Source organism: Poeciliopsis prolifica, unplaced genomic scaffold (genome assembly GCF_027474105.1).
Source record: "Poeciliopsis prolifica strain line A6 unplaced genomic scaffold, Auburn_PproV2 SCAFFOLD009, whole genome shotgun sequence".
Taxonomy (NCBI): domain Eukaryota; kingdom Metazoa; phylum Chordata; class Actinopteri; order Cyprinodontiformes; family Poeciliidae; genus Poeciliopsis; species Poeciliopsis prolifica.
The window spans coordinates 5370112-5384155 of record NW_026562384.1 but is presented as its reverse complement, the minus strand read 5'-3'; positions in this window follow the sequence as shown (position 1 = coordinate 5384155).

Below are 14044 nucleotides of genomic sequence, written 5' to 3'. Positions count from 1 at the left end.
TTTACGTCCTACGTCTGGCATCAGACAGGGCTGAGACTTCTCCATGCATCCTCCAATGTAAGGAAAGTCACGTGAATGGATTACATTCAAAGATTTATTTACTAGATAAAATGTGTAGTGATTTTGCACGATGATCATTTCAGAGGAAAGCCCAGTTGTGAATATGTGGAGCTAAAATTTGTTTCTGTAACTGCCATATTTATTTGCTGTTAATGTGTTAATAAAGTTTGAGTTCGTGGAAAGTGGAGCGGTCAAAGACCTTTCTTTTGAGAGGAAGTATTGGCCAATGTGCAACAGGTGGTTGTACAAAATATTGAAAACAGGGCCACAAATTATTGTGGCAAACTGTGTTATATATATTTTTTCCCAAACTGAAAAAATGTGCTAAAAAAAAAGTTAAAATTTTCTGTCAGAAGATGAATCTATGCTGAGACTTATAAAGTACAAAAACATGTCAAGATAAACTGTTTCGAGTGAGATTATCAGGCAAGTCAAATTGTTCGATTCCCACAAAGTGGATCAACACACTTGAAAGTGGTGAATGCTTTTACATTCAGCCTTCAGCTGGTTTTCCTGTATGGATTTTATTCTCCACATGTTTCTGAAAATGAATGCTTCAGTTTGGATCACATGTACTTTTATATTTATGTCTTCCCAGATACCATCTTAAAGCCGTCTGATTGATTGAGTCTGTATTTAGTTTGCATTTAATGTGCTTTTTCACCATTTTTGTGAACACAAAGTCAAGGCGGTGTGCTCAGAGAGGAAGTATGTCTGTCGTTTACTGCAGTCACAAATAACAAAACTGTAAGCATGCAAATGAACAGAAGAGGGCGCTAAAATGACATCACATGCACCTCTAGCTTGAAACTCTTTGCATATTATTTATGGACACATTAGTGGAAATGATCAGAATTCATGGCAATCGTTAAAGAAAAAAAAAAATAAAAATGGAGGATGTGAGTCAAATGGGAGAACAATGATAGACAGTGAATCACGAACTGTGTGCCATGGCTGTTCAGTCGTGTGTATTTAGAATCAGAGGTAAATAAATCCATAATAAAAGAGAAGAAAACAAATTAAAAAATATGTATTTAATTGTTTTTTTTTTTTTGTTTTGGGGGGAGGAGTGTGAGTTTTATGGACATCAAGATTTTTACTTTGTTGCTTTTCGTAATTTATTTTATGTAATTTTAGAGCTATAAACAACAAAACTTTTTGTGTTGTTATCACATCAATGCTTTTAATGTCACTTTACTTTAATATGAATTTTAAAAATAAAATGTAAACTGTTAAGAACAGTACTTGTCTAGTCGTGGCAAAAGGTAGCTCTAAATTTTATTTCATGGTACCAAAGTAAAAGGGGCCAAATGCAGATGCTCACAACAAATTTCAGACTTTTATTTATAAAGCAAATTGACAAAAGCTGTTTTTATAAGGCACTGCATTATAAAAAATATAAATTCTGAAGACGGGAAATGTAAAAATCGCCTCTGCTTGCTGTCAGTATCGATACAAGTAAACTCCTGGTTCTCGCGTGTCAAACCTCTGCATTATTCAGCTCGGTCTGTGCTGCGCTCTTTGAAGCAGAACATTAGATGGTGCCTCTGAGGGTCAACTTTCTGACAACAAAACTAATTCTGGGCTTGAGAAAGAATTCTCCGAAAGACATGATGCTTGCAAACAGCATCGATCGCTTTCCCTGTTCACTCAGATTCCTTCTGAGATCTGCGGCTGACTTACAAAGTAATTTACTGCCTGGTCAAGAGTTTGAAATTCGTGCCGGAGGCTTAAGAAAGTCACTTCCAAAGAAATAACTTGAAAAAGCTAATGTTTTATAGAAGTGAGTTGTCAAAATCTGCTGGTTAAGTCACTCTTCTATTACAACCATGGAAGTGTGAAAAGTATTTATTCAGGGTTTTTTTTTTCTTTTTTTAACCAAACAAGAACGGTGATGCGTGCACTGTTTCTCCCAGGAGCCAGATGATGATGATGATGTTGTCCTTTGTGAACCTTTACAGTAAGAGAGCTTTGAGTGCTCACTGTATTGTTCAGATGGCTGCTGTGTGGGATGAGTGAGTCAGAGTGGCTTTCAGGGAATTATTTGTTAAATGCTGACCAGGTTATTTATAGGTTGTAGTGTAAAATATATGTTGATAATCAATAAACTGAAACGCCATCTTGTTTTTTTTTTTTTTTTTTAACAGCTCACAGAAGTTCTGTTTATAGGTGATCTAAGAAAAACTTAAGGTCAGTTTTATAACTGAGTTTTTTTTGTTTTATTTTCCTAATTGAACCTTAGACAATAAATAATGAATCCTTCTTTCTGAGCTCATGGCAATGTGTGAAGGTGTTCCAGTTTTTTGTAACCATCTAAAAGCTTGTTTTTGAATTATCATTGAGCTACAAATAAATAGCTAAGATTTTGTTGATTGTCATAAACCAAGCTGTGTCAGTCACATCACATAATGCCAAAGCAGAACCCATTTAATACCGGTGTCGACTGTAGCTCAGGTAAGCACCATAATCCCATACTGCATAGACAAACATGCTGCAAGCATGTTGCAGGTGTAAAGAATCCATTTATTTGCCTAAAAACAAATAGATTAGCAGCTAGAGAAGAATGAAAAATTTCACCCAAAAGACACAAAGTTGTTGTCGGCATTGAATTTCATCTGGCAAACAGCTGTGTTGTCAAGTACATTTGTTTAAAATCCCTTCATTCGCTCCTAAAATTTGAGAAATAAGCTTCCAAGCGTAAGAATCCTCAATCTCAGACATGATTTTGACCGTCACTCCATTATATTTGCTCACGTAAACATTTAAACAATCAAACTGAATTATAATCTGGTCCATCAAAACATAAAATCAACACAGAAAACGCAAATATCTGACTAAAATTGAGGAAAATTCTGAGGCCAGTTGTTGCTAAGTTGGTGTATTTTGCACATGCGTGACTGCAAATCTCCGCCTGAGGACTGGACACGTTATGACAATGTCAACTTTCTCATCATCTCAACTTGTCAAAACACTTTAATAATCTTCATTTAATAAAAAAAAAATTGCTGCTGAGACACGTCTTTATAGCTTCCAATTATGCTGCCCAATGTTCAATTGGAGTTCTGTTCTGATTACTGCGCTGCCCCCTATTGGCCTTTATATGAATTGTGCCTAACAAATAAAGACTGGTTGATTGATTAATTACAATTCCATAGTAATTGCATTTTCAATAATTCAGGTGTTCAGGAAATTATGAGATAGGTTTTTTAATATTTTACAAATAGTCGTGATCATTTACAGATAGAGTTTTTTTTTTCCTTCCTAGTGTTGTTATGCCATATGCGCAATGTCTCACAACGAACAAACTTGCTCTTTTCATTTTCAGCAAACAATAATTTGTTTCACTAGGCAGGAGAGAGTGGGGAGGGATTGTGCTGAAGGTAAACAGTCACAGTCAGACGTCTGTAATTTTAATAAAAGAAGCAAAATAACTGCAAACCTGAACCTAGCAGTGATTCAAGCAGTGCTACTTTGAATGTTAAAAAAAAGAGCTTAAAATGGGTAAATTGCATTCACTGAATTTAAATTCTCAGAGGAGCATCAAAACTGACACGACTTATTTCTGATCGATCTCCAAGGGTTTTTGTAAGGCATGATGGAAATACTTTTCATTCACATTTCTATGTATATTTTTTGTATGACTCTATGGGATGCATATTCTCTGAAGTGGATATTTTGCAAGACTGCCTTACATGAGTAAATACATTTATTGAGTAGTTTACAGATTAGACAAACAAGCAAAGAAACAAGATGTAGATGATCTACAACAATCAGCCCAAGCATCTCGCTGCGGACCGAGCTCTGTTGGATATACTCTTAATGAATCGCCTCCCCTCCTTCAGCTGTGTCAGCTTGTGTTTCTGGGCCTTTGAAACAAGAGATCAAAAAAGAGGTCGGCCTGCCAACAAGCTGAAGTGACAAGGTCGGCATTTAGAGATGCTGGTTTAGTAGAGCCAGCCAACACATCAGCGGAGGAGAGAATGAATCTGTCATTAGGATCAAAGACAGAAAACACTCTCAACGCGAACACACTTTTAACCAAGTGGCAGAAGCACACGCCGCGTGCTTGAGTTTTTTATTTTGATAGTTGGTGAAGAAAGGAACTACGGACCAATGAGGCGATGGCTCACCATCTTGTTATGCTGAACACAATAAAGGGCGCCTCTAAGAAGAAAAAACAAAAATGTTCCTCCTTCCTTTTTAAAAATGACAAATATAGTTTCTCATATGTCGTCTGTAGGCAAAGCCGACACATGATAACAAACTGAGAGCATTATGGAAGCAGAGGAGGTTGGGAGTGAGGGATGGGAAACGGGGCCTCGTCTCTGTGCAACTTCCTGCCAGGCTGGCAACGAAACCGCCAGTTTTGCTGCGTCGTCTCGGCTAATCGTCGAGCGGGTGCGCGGAGACGCCCTTGGAGGAATCCCTCGCTTCTCCACCTGAAAGGCTTTGTCGCCACCCTGTTTGAAACAGAGAGATTAATAAATGTCCCTCTGAAGGCATCAGGATTAAAGAGTAGAAAAAACAAACACCCAAACTCCTGACACAACTGTTGGATGACTGCGTACGTCTGGGCGACGATGATGCTGCGGAGCCCAGCATCATCGTCGGCACAAAATGCGGAACGTTATCTCCACACAGCCACCTGTTTATGTGAAGGGAGTCAACAAACCTCATATGAATTCTAGTAAGGCTCACCCTCAGAGTACACACACTCCGTCATCGTAGGACTATTGCAGTGTTCCCTGTAATCTAAATCCCTTATTTGAAAGCTTTGCATGTGCGTGTGTGTGTGTGTGAGGCGAGAGGACGGTGCTTAGGAGAGAGATTAAAACTGACAGCGTTCAGTCGTCTCTCGGGGAACGGAGCAGAGGGAGGTTAAGACAGTAGGTGTCAGCGATGGATTTATGGCATTAATTAACAAAAAAATGAAGCCCAACCAACCTGGGATGGATAAACACACATCTTTAAAAAGTGCATCTTCTAAAGAACATTTCAGTCTTAGATTTGTGGTAAAATGTTCAATTTCAAAAGTTACCCTTCGTTACCTTCGACCTTTAATTGACCCTTTTCCTACATTGTGTAGGAAAAGCGTTTACAAAGGCATTTAATACGCTATAACCACAACTTGTTGAATATTTTAATAACAGTTTATGTGATAAAACAAAAATGATACTTTATTTAAAACAAACAAACAAAGTGTGCATTTGTGATCAACCAGCTTTAATCTGAAAATCCAGTGTAACAAGCCGACTCCAGAGGTCTCCTGCTTAGTACATGCAGTGAATCTTATCATTCATCAGCTGTTCTTTAAGGATTAGTGGCAAACAGAAAGCCTCCGGTGGAATATAAAACTTGTTAGTTTGAGGACACAACGAGAAGGTTCGGCAGATAGTTGTGCCTGAATGCAGGCGTGGAGACCTGCAGGCATCATGTGTGAAAGAAAACTAACATTTCACGTCATCCAGAACTTATCGTCTCCGTCATGCCATGATTCTCTTAAGCATGGTTATGTGTTGGGGAAAACACTGTTTTACCAAGCACTGTCAGGTGAAATCGCTCAATCAGGTTTATTCATATATTGTGCACAATAGAGAGAGCGTGTAGGACAATCAATAACGAAGCAGGTTTGGGTGAAAAAACTCTGCCAGGCAGAGACAACAAGTTTTATACCAAGGATAAGGATCCAAAACAAGGGGCGACACAGTCTGGTTCTGATGCTGCTGCAGAAAACAACTTCCAACCTTGTACATGTAACCCAAATAGTTCTTTTTGCTTTTTTTTTTTAGTTCGCAAGCATAACATCAGCAGATGTTAACTTGTAGTAATTTTCCTCCATAATATGGAAGATGTTCCAAGTGAATGTGAGCCATGAAGCCCGAGTGAAATGGTTTAATTAATGTCACCGAGACCCAAAACTAATTGAGAATCTGTGGCAATGCTTGAAATTGGCTAAAACATCTGACATCGCGATGAAAAGTGCTTCTGCAATTATGAACAGAAATTTCTCTCAGAGGAGTCGACTGTGCACCACAGGTTTCAGATTTCCTTCTTTTCTCATTTTTTTGTGTTTTTTTTGTTAAACACAAGTTGAAACCATGCATCCTGTTCATTTCACAACTTTGTCTTGCTCTGCCACACAAAATCCCAACAAAATGCAGTTTCGTGGTGAAATTACAAAACGCGTGGAATGTTTTATGGTAGGAATACTTCTGCAAATCACCAGAAGTATGTGGATGTTCGCCTCATGTCCTCCTCTCATTTTAGGTGAGGAAATGAGACTTTTCACGCAGGAAACATGTTGAGAATTAAAGTTTTAATCTTAAGGATTAATACAATTGAGTTCGCTGGATTTTGGTAATGCCTCGTTTCCTAAGCCTTGCCCATTAGGCACCTACAGCTGTCACACTTGGACGGCTTCGCAGGAAATTGCCTGGTTTTACAAAGTTGACGGTGTGCCAGGGCTTTCAAACTGAAACACAGAGAAAGCACTTGCACACGCACGCACACGCAGCACAAAAAAAGCGTTTTCTTCCCCCCTCTTCTTCCTGTCCTTCCTTTGGCTTTAGGAGCCCAATTACGAGCTTCGGCATGTGTTTGTCCGTGTGCATGAATGCGTTGGTGCGTGTCTGCAGGCAGGTGCTTCAGCAGACCCTGGCTGTCAGATTTCATGCACCCCAGGCAGTGCCACAAACACACACATGCTCTGTCGTGGAGATGATTGGCCTCCGGTGCCTTCAGGAGGCTTTTTTCAGATGCACAATCTTTACGAGCCAATTGTGTGTGAGCCGCTGGCCAACGGTTACCATCCCTCCTCACCTGATCACCTTGAACCAGGTGGTAACGAAGGATGGAACGGCTCACCAGTAACATGAAACAGAACCGGATATTCTTGCTGTAGGCAACCTCGTCAGTTTTGACTGTTGTTCTTTTATCATGTTACAGAATAGGAAACATGTAATTGCTTATTTTTTCTAAACGTTCTCGTAGATCAGTAATTTGAGATTGTTTCTCTTGCTTCTTCATTTTAAACCGAGTTTGCTGGTTGGAAACGGACTGGTGTCCTTTAACCCATTAATCGAGGGGACGGTGTCGACAGAATCTGCATTAATTTAATGGATCATAGAAAACACAGCTGTACTTCAGAAGGGGATTTGTGATATTCATGCCACTTTTTGCATCTTTGTCACAATGCAACCTCAAACTCAAGTGTCATAAAATGGGATTGTATGACAGACAGAAAGAAGTGCATAATGTTAAACAATTAATTGATTTGTTTAATTTAAATCAATATACATACTCTGATAAACATTAGTAATTTTTTTTCTGCTTTAATTTAAGGGAATTGATGGAGATTGGGTAAGAAATAAGGTCGCTGCGAACATCTTTGTGACTGATTCCTGCTCCGGAGCGGTATGGTTTTGTGGACATGAATCAAGGGATAGTAATGGCGCCTGAAGGTGCGGGACATTAGCTATCGCAAAAAAATAAGCGCTTGTCCTATCTGGACCTGTAAAATATCAGTGGTGCTCACCACACTTGCAGGGATTTTCCTTGGGTATCCCAACCCTGAAGCCTGAGCTCCACAACACGGGTAAACCGCTGAGGAACCCAAAGTACTATCAATGTAGGTTGCAGGATATCTAGCTTTGCTAAATATTGTGACAGAGCTGTTATTAAATTTACAATGTCACACATAATGTTTGGTTTATTTTTTTCTTTTCTGTCACTTCTGTCTTCCTTGTTTCATTGCTCAGGGTTGTTTTTTTTTTGTTGTATTTTTTGGTGCTACAATATTTATTTTTCCTTTCTCTGCAGAAAAAAAGGATGTTATTTCTGTTTGAAAAAAAAAAAAAAAAAAGAGTCTTTGCTGGTGCACAGTTTTTACGGTTTCTCTCTCCATGTTGTATAAATCTTTGTACTCTGCTGCCCAAACACATTTTTTTTAAATCATTCTCACATTTCAGAGTTCCATCAGCTGAAACTATGCATATGTATTTGTTCTTAAACTTTTTCTTCTTCTTTTTTTTTTATTTATTTATTTTTTTAATTTTTACTCAAACTTCACAATTTTTTGTGAACTAGAGCAAAAGAATAATTCATTGTTTGAAACGACTGGGGAGGAAGTCTCTGGCCTCGGAGACTCCGGGTTGCTTGAGAGGCTGACAGAAGCAAGATTTAGGATGCAGCATGATGAAGGGAACTTCCATTATTTAGAATAGAATAGAATAGAATGGAATAGAATAGAATGGAATTATCCAGTTGTGAAATTCCTATAAAAAAACAAATATATATTCAAACTGAATTAAGAATAGTTTCACACAAAGGACAGAAAAACAACATAAACTACTGCGCAGTTTTTACCTGCATGAATTATGTGGAAGATCGTGTTTAAATCACACGTCTTTAACAGATTCGTCTGCCTGATTGTTCACTCCGTCTCTAGAGTTATCATAAATATCCAGACTCTTCTCGGATTAATGCCCCTCTTGGTGTTGCAAATTCTGAAAAGGTTTGATGGGGTTTTTTTCTCGTAAGAAACATAACATGACCTGTGCCTCGACTGGAGGAAAAGTAAGAAAAAGTGGATGACAAAAGAGACTGTTCAGTCGTGCACCAATGAAGCCGGACTCCTCTGTGCTTCTAGGGCGCCTATTGGAGTTCAGCTCATACTGATGGAATATTTTATCCATCCACGCGCTCACTAAGCTAAATAGCAGAGTAGGTATGACATGACATCCTGAAACGCTCCTTCTCCTCCTGAATGGCATACGCTTTCACTTTTGCCCTTTGCCCATTCCACTCCAATCAATACGCCGCGTTGAAAAGAAGACGAAGAAGACAAAGGCCAGTGCAAGGCGTTATCTCTTTCCCTTCTGTTTCCAACACAATTTTCTGCCACCATGAACAAATTACAGCTCATTTCATTACATCCATAGCGATACGCCTGCTGACCCCGACTCCCCTCTCACCTGAAAGCCACAGGCGCCCTCACGGAGGCAACAAAGTAATTAGCATGCTGATGCCTGAGTGGTGTTGCTGTAACGAGTTGATCAGCTATTCCCCACATCTTCCTTTGCACTGAAGATGCCTCTGTTGTGTGTGTGCACGGGTATGTGAGGTGTGTGTGTGTGTTAGTTAGAATGTGTGTTATAATGAGCCTGAAGTAACACAGCGGTACATACTGTTCTTGTCATAGTGAAAGGTAACGCTGATGACAGATGCTCTCAATATGTGCTGTAGCACTGACTCATTCCCGTCTGTCTATCTGCCTCTCCGTCTTTCTGTGTGTCTCTCTTATTTGTGCGTGGGGTTGTGTAGTTACATAAGAATCCTCACAGATTCCTGGGATGTGTGCGCCGTTCGTTTGTGCAAACAAAGAAGCGAGGGAGTGTTACCATGACGATGGCATTAGAATCCAACCTTGCATCAAGCCATGTGTGCATGCATATCTGCCTCTTTGTGAAGTGTTTGCATGCGTGTGCACGCGCGCGCGCGCGTGTGTGTGTGTGCGTGCGTTTTTGCACTTGCTTCCATTAAACACAAACCAGGGGAGAGCGAGTCGGGGGGAGGCGTAAAAAGAAGAGGATTCTGTGAGGAAACGGTGCGCAGGATGAGGGGAATCTACTGGAATGAAAGGCGCAAGATGAAAAAGGACAGGATGGAGGGTGAAAATGAGGATGCAGGGAAGTTAATTAGAAGGGAGGGCGATGCTGATTGTGGGCCCAGATGTTCCAAAAATGATCCTTTGATAAATTCTCCTCCCCCTCTCTGCGACTCTTCTCCCCCATCTTTTCATGCCTCTGCATGTCATTTTGCCAAAGCTTGAGAAGCCTATGCACCTTTGCCAAAGCTATGAGTAAGCTGTGTGTGGGCTTGTGTAGTGTAGAACCCGTGTGTGTGTGTGTGTGTGTGTGTGTGTAGGTCCTCGTGGCCTGCCTGAATGTGAGCGCATATACTTGACACGACCTACTCTGGTTGGATTAGTGGTGTTTTCTCAAGGAAATGCTAGAGGGTGCAAATCTGAGCCTCACGATAACATGGGTCACCACTCCCTCCTCATAGGTTTCCCATCTGCTCTCGTCTCAAAGGCTTCACTGGCTCTCTCCCAAGAACCCACGACTGAAAACCACAAAATGACATGATGTTTATTTATTAAGCTCCCTTTCATGTCATCATAATTATGCTGGTCTTTGTACACATAAAGAAAATGCTAACTATTCATTGCCATGAAAAGCTCCTTGGCCTCCTCTTAGATTTGTTCTGTTTTTGTTTTTTTTGTCAGACAAATTCTAATAAAATAACCAGAAAATATAAAATTTAGCCTCCAAATGTGGTTTGAGCTATTAATGACAAAATTATTCAAATCAAACTAGCTCTATGTGAAAACAAGTTTTCACCCCAAAAAATAGCTGTTTGCTCAAAAAAAAAAAAAAAAAAGAAAAGAAATTTCCAGCCACTCTGGACAGTTTTCACACACAAATGACAATAATCCTGATGTTCCATCAACAGCTTGAGTTTTACTACTTCATCTGTGAAAGTCGTTTGCTACTTAGTATCTTATGAACTGTACTGAGCACCACAGGAAACGCCGCCTCACACCCAGTAGATTCTTGTTGTTGTGCACATATTCAGACAGACGTCTGAATATGTGTGTGGGGTATGTCTGAATATGTCAGAGGTGCAGCTCTGTAGCATCCGATGGCGCTGATGCTGCTCATCTTTCGATGTGCCCCATTTAAACGTCCACTCAAATATGATTATACACCCAGACTTACTGATTAACCAGCGATCTAAGTAGATGAAGTGGAGTCATGACTTGCAAGAGTTTTGTCACCCGTCTTGCAAGTGAAGCGTTTCCCTTGTTTGGAGTGCTGAGTGACTCCTGTGGAGTTTTGTTTCGATCTCATCAACCCACCGCTGTTTGATTCGGCTGTCGATGAGTGCATGTTTATTTTCTGCCTCACTTCCTGTTGGATCAGGCGTGCCGTTGCTATAGTGAAACATGGGCGCCGTTCAGGTGAAAAATGCACTTTTACCGGAACTTGCAGGGGCGGGCCCCACAATGATTGAACCGCGGGCCAAGAAGTGGACAGATGTATTTTTATTTCAGCAGTTTCCTGGAAGTTACGTGGCTGATTCAAGCCTGCGGTACAGATGTTCACTTGAGGGAAGTAAAATCAAATTAGCAAGAAACAATAAACAAGACACATTATTATTATTATTCCACTGCATCAACACCACATGCAATCATGATATGGTTTCATTGACATTTAAAAAATGTCAATGTGCTTATATGGATATAAACAGAGTAAAGATATTACACAATATCGTAGAAGACCAAGCTTTGTAGCATGAACACAAATATGATTCTAAAATGCTAATTTAGAAATGTAAAGTTCATATTTGCAAAATATTCTGTTGAAATAGAGGACAAAACTACAAAATTTTGCAAAGTATTTTTGGTCTATTTTTCAGGGCAAATTTCTCAGTACACTTGGAATAAGGCAAAACGTACTTACAAGAACCTTTTTAGCAATGTATAAGAGATTGTTTTAAGTCAGTAACTTCTTAATGTTGATGACAAAGTACTTGTTTGTTGTTCATTGGCAGATACTCTCCTATTTTTTACAGTTTTCCTGGAACATGTTCATCTTACGTTTTTCCTTACATGCATACTGTACTACTGAAATATTCTGGACATGTTCTGAACAGAAGTTCTGTGAGCGTACAAATGTCCTCAGCATTTGTTATGAGCTTGTAGCAGCACATTCTCTGGTGCACATTGTGGGAGTCAGTGTGCTGGCAGCTGCTTCATTCAGAGATCTGCTCCAGTGAAAGTAGTTCTCTGCTTTGGTCTTTTCATTTTCGAGCATACATTTAAACACATTCGCTATATATATATGTACTGACAAAAGTTAAGCCACCTTCCACAATTTCTGTGCAATCCTTTCCATTTTTTTCCTCCTTCAAGAAGAGAAAGGAGAAAAGACGAACCAAAAACCAACCCGATCTTTGAATTTTTGAGCTGTATTTGTGGGGAAACACGGATTCCAAATTATTACAAAAATCATCTGCACTTTCTCATTAAATATAGCTTTGGATTCATCTGTCAAAAAGAACTCTTATTCACACTGTTTTGACTTATAATTTATTTCCTCTTGCAGCCAATTAATGGTTTGCATCCCGTATATTCTTGTGACGGGATGTTGTGGTTTTATGTTCTCCGTTATTTCTTCAGCAAGAATGTGCTTTTGCGGCATTCAACACTGCTGTGTAGAACAAAAATAAGCAAATGTCTTTAATGTCCCCAAGCTCCTGTTCATTCACTTTTTCCGTCTATACATAAAAAGCTTCTTCATAAAACAATAAAATGTCCTATAGATATCTGGATCTGCAGGATTCATATTCTCTTGTTTGTATTTCCGGGTGATTCGGCCTTAGACTTCTTTATTTCCACACTCTCCAAATCTCATTTTTCAACTTTTCAGCTTAAAATGTAGGTAATTTTTCTGCAAGGAGTTTGGCGAAAACCCCTGTTTGCTAGAAAATGTATTATTATTCTAGTTTGTATCACTTCTTAGATCTTTCGGAAACATATTTACAAACCAGAAACAATAGGGTACCAACTTAAACATTTCAATGGTCAGATAAGAGAGAAAGAGGACAAACAGGTACAATATCAGGGTCATATTTGGTCTACATTTAGTCTGGCCCTTGGTTTCCTGTACACTTCTCATCTTCCTTCAGGAATCAGCAAGGAATTTCTCTCATTGAGCTTGATTTCTCTGATTGAATTTTAACTGGAGCAAGCAGCAACAAAAGGATAAGTTGTGAACGATGATGCTGTTGGAGAGTTGCAGTTTGCCTGCAGTTTCAACAGTGGCGGCAAATCAATGAAGCTGTTCAGTCCATGTTGGCCCCGCCTTCAGATATCGAATTAACATGGTCCTGCATGAAGCAAAGCGTAGAGCAAAGCAGAGAATCCGCATTCAGTTTGAATCAATTAAGTTAATGCAAATTAAGATTCAGAACAAAAACACCGAACAGTGAGTTCATAATTTGCTCAACATTCCTAACTGCAGTACCATTCTAAAATACTCATCTAAAAAGAGATTCATTCATTTTCCTCACAGTTAGCACCAACGGGGCTTATATGATGATACTGATGTTTACAGCATAAGCAGCATTTGTTTGCACATGGCAACAAAATCAGATTAAACAAGTACCAGTTTAGTCAACGCAGCATTTAATGTTTCACAAATGTAAAACTGAAAAAAGACAACCATAAAAAAAATATATAAATAACATCACTAAATGTGCTAATTATTACTTGCAGTATCTCTCAGAAGTCTAAAGGCACACATATGTGGTAAAAACATATTCTAAGATAATAGAAACTTTCATCAAGACAAAGACAATAACAGAATAATACGTTTTTGCTAGCTTCATTTTTTTTTTTTTTATTTCTGCAAATTCAAGTCCTCGTTTTGAAATTTTTTTTGGTTGCTTCTCGGCCTATCAACTGTGATTTTTCTCAGCCCTGACCACTGCATCTTCCCATTTCACCATTCCTCTCAATTTTGAGTCCTTGGTGAGACGCGCGAGAAGCTTGAAGACTCTTTGATGCTCTTATTAGCATTCATGCCGCTCCGTGTTTCCGGATGCTCAAAAAGGCTAACATCTATAAGGAATCACACCGACTGAGAGGTGTAAACAAAAACAGAAAAAAAGGGGAGCGTGACGCTGTGACATCTGTGATTTGCCGCCTTATGAGAAGCAAAGTTGACCCTTCTGAACTCAGACAGACAACAAAATCATAAAGGATATAAGACACAAATATTGAGTGTGTGTGCGTGTATGTGTGTGCGTGTATGTGTGTGTGTGTGTGGTCTGAGAGTGCTCAACGTGTCAGTCAAGCTTTAGGGGTTTATCTTTGGGAGCAAGGGCGCCAGGCTTAGCTTCCTCTGCTGCAGGTGTGGCA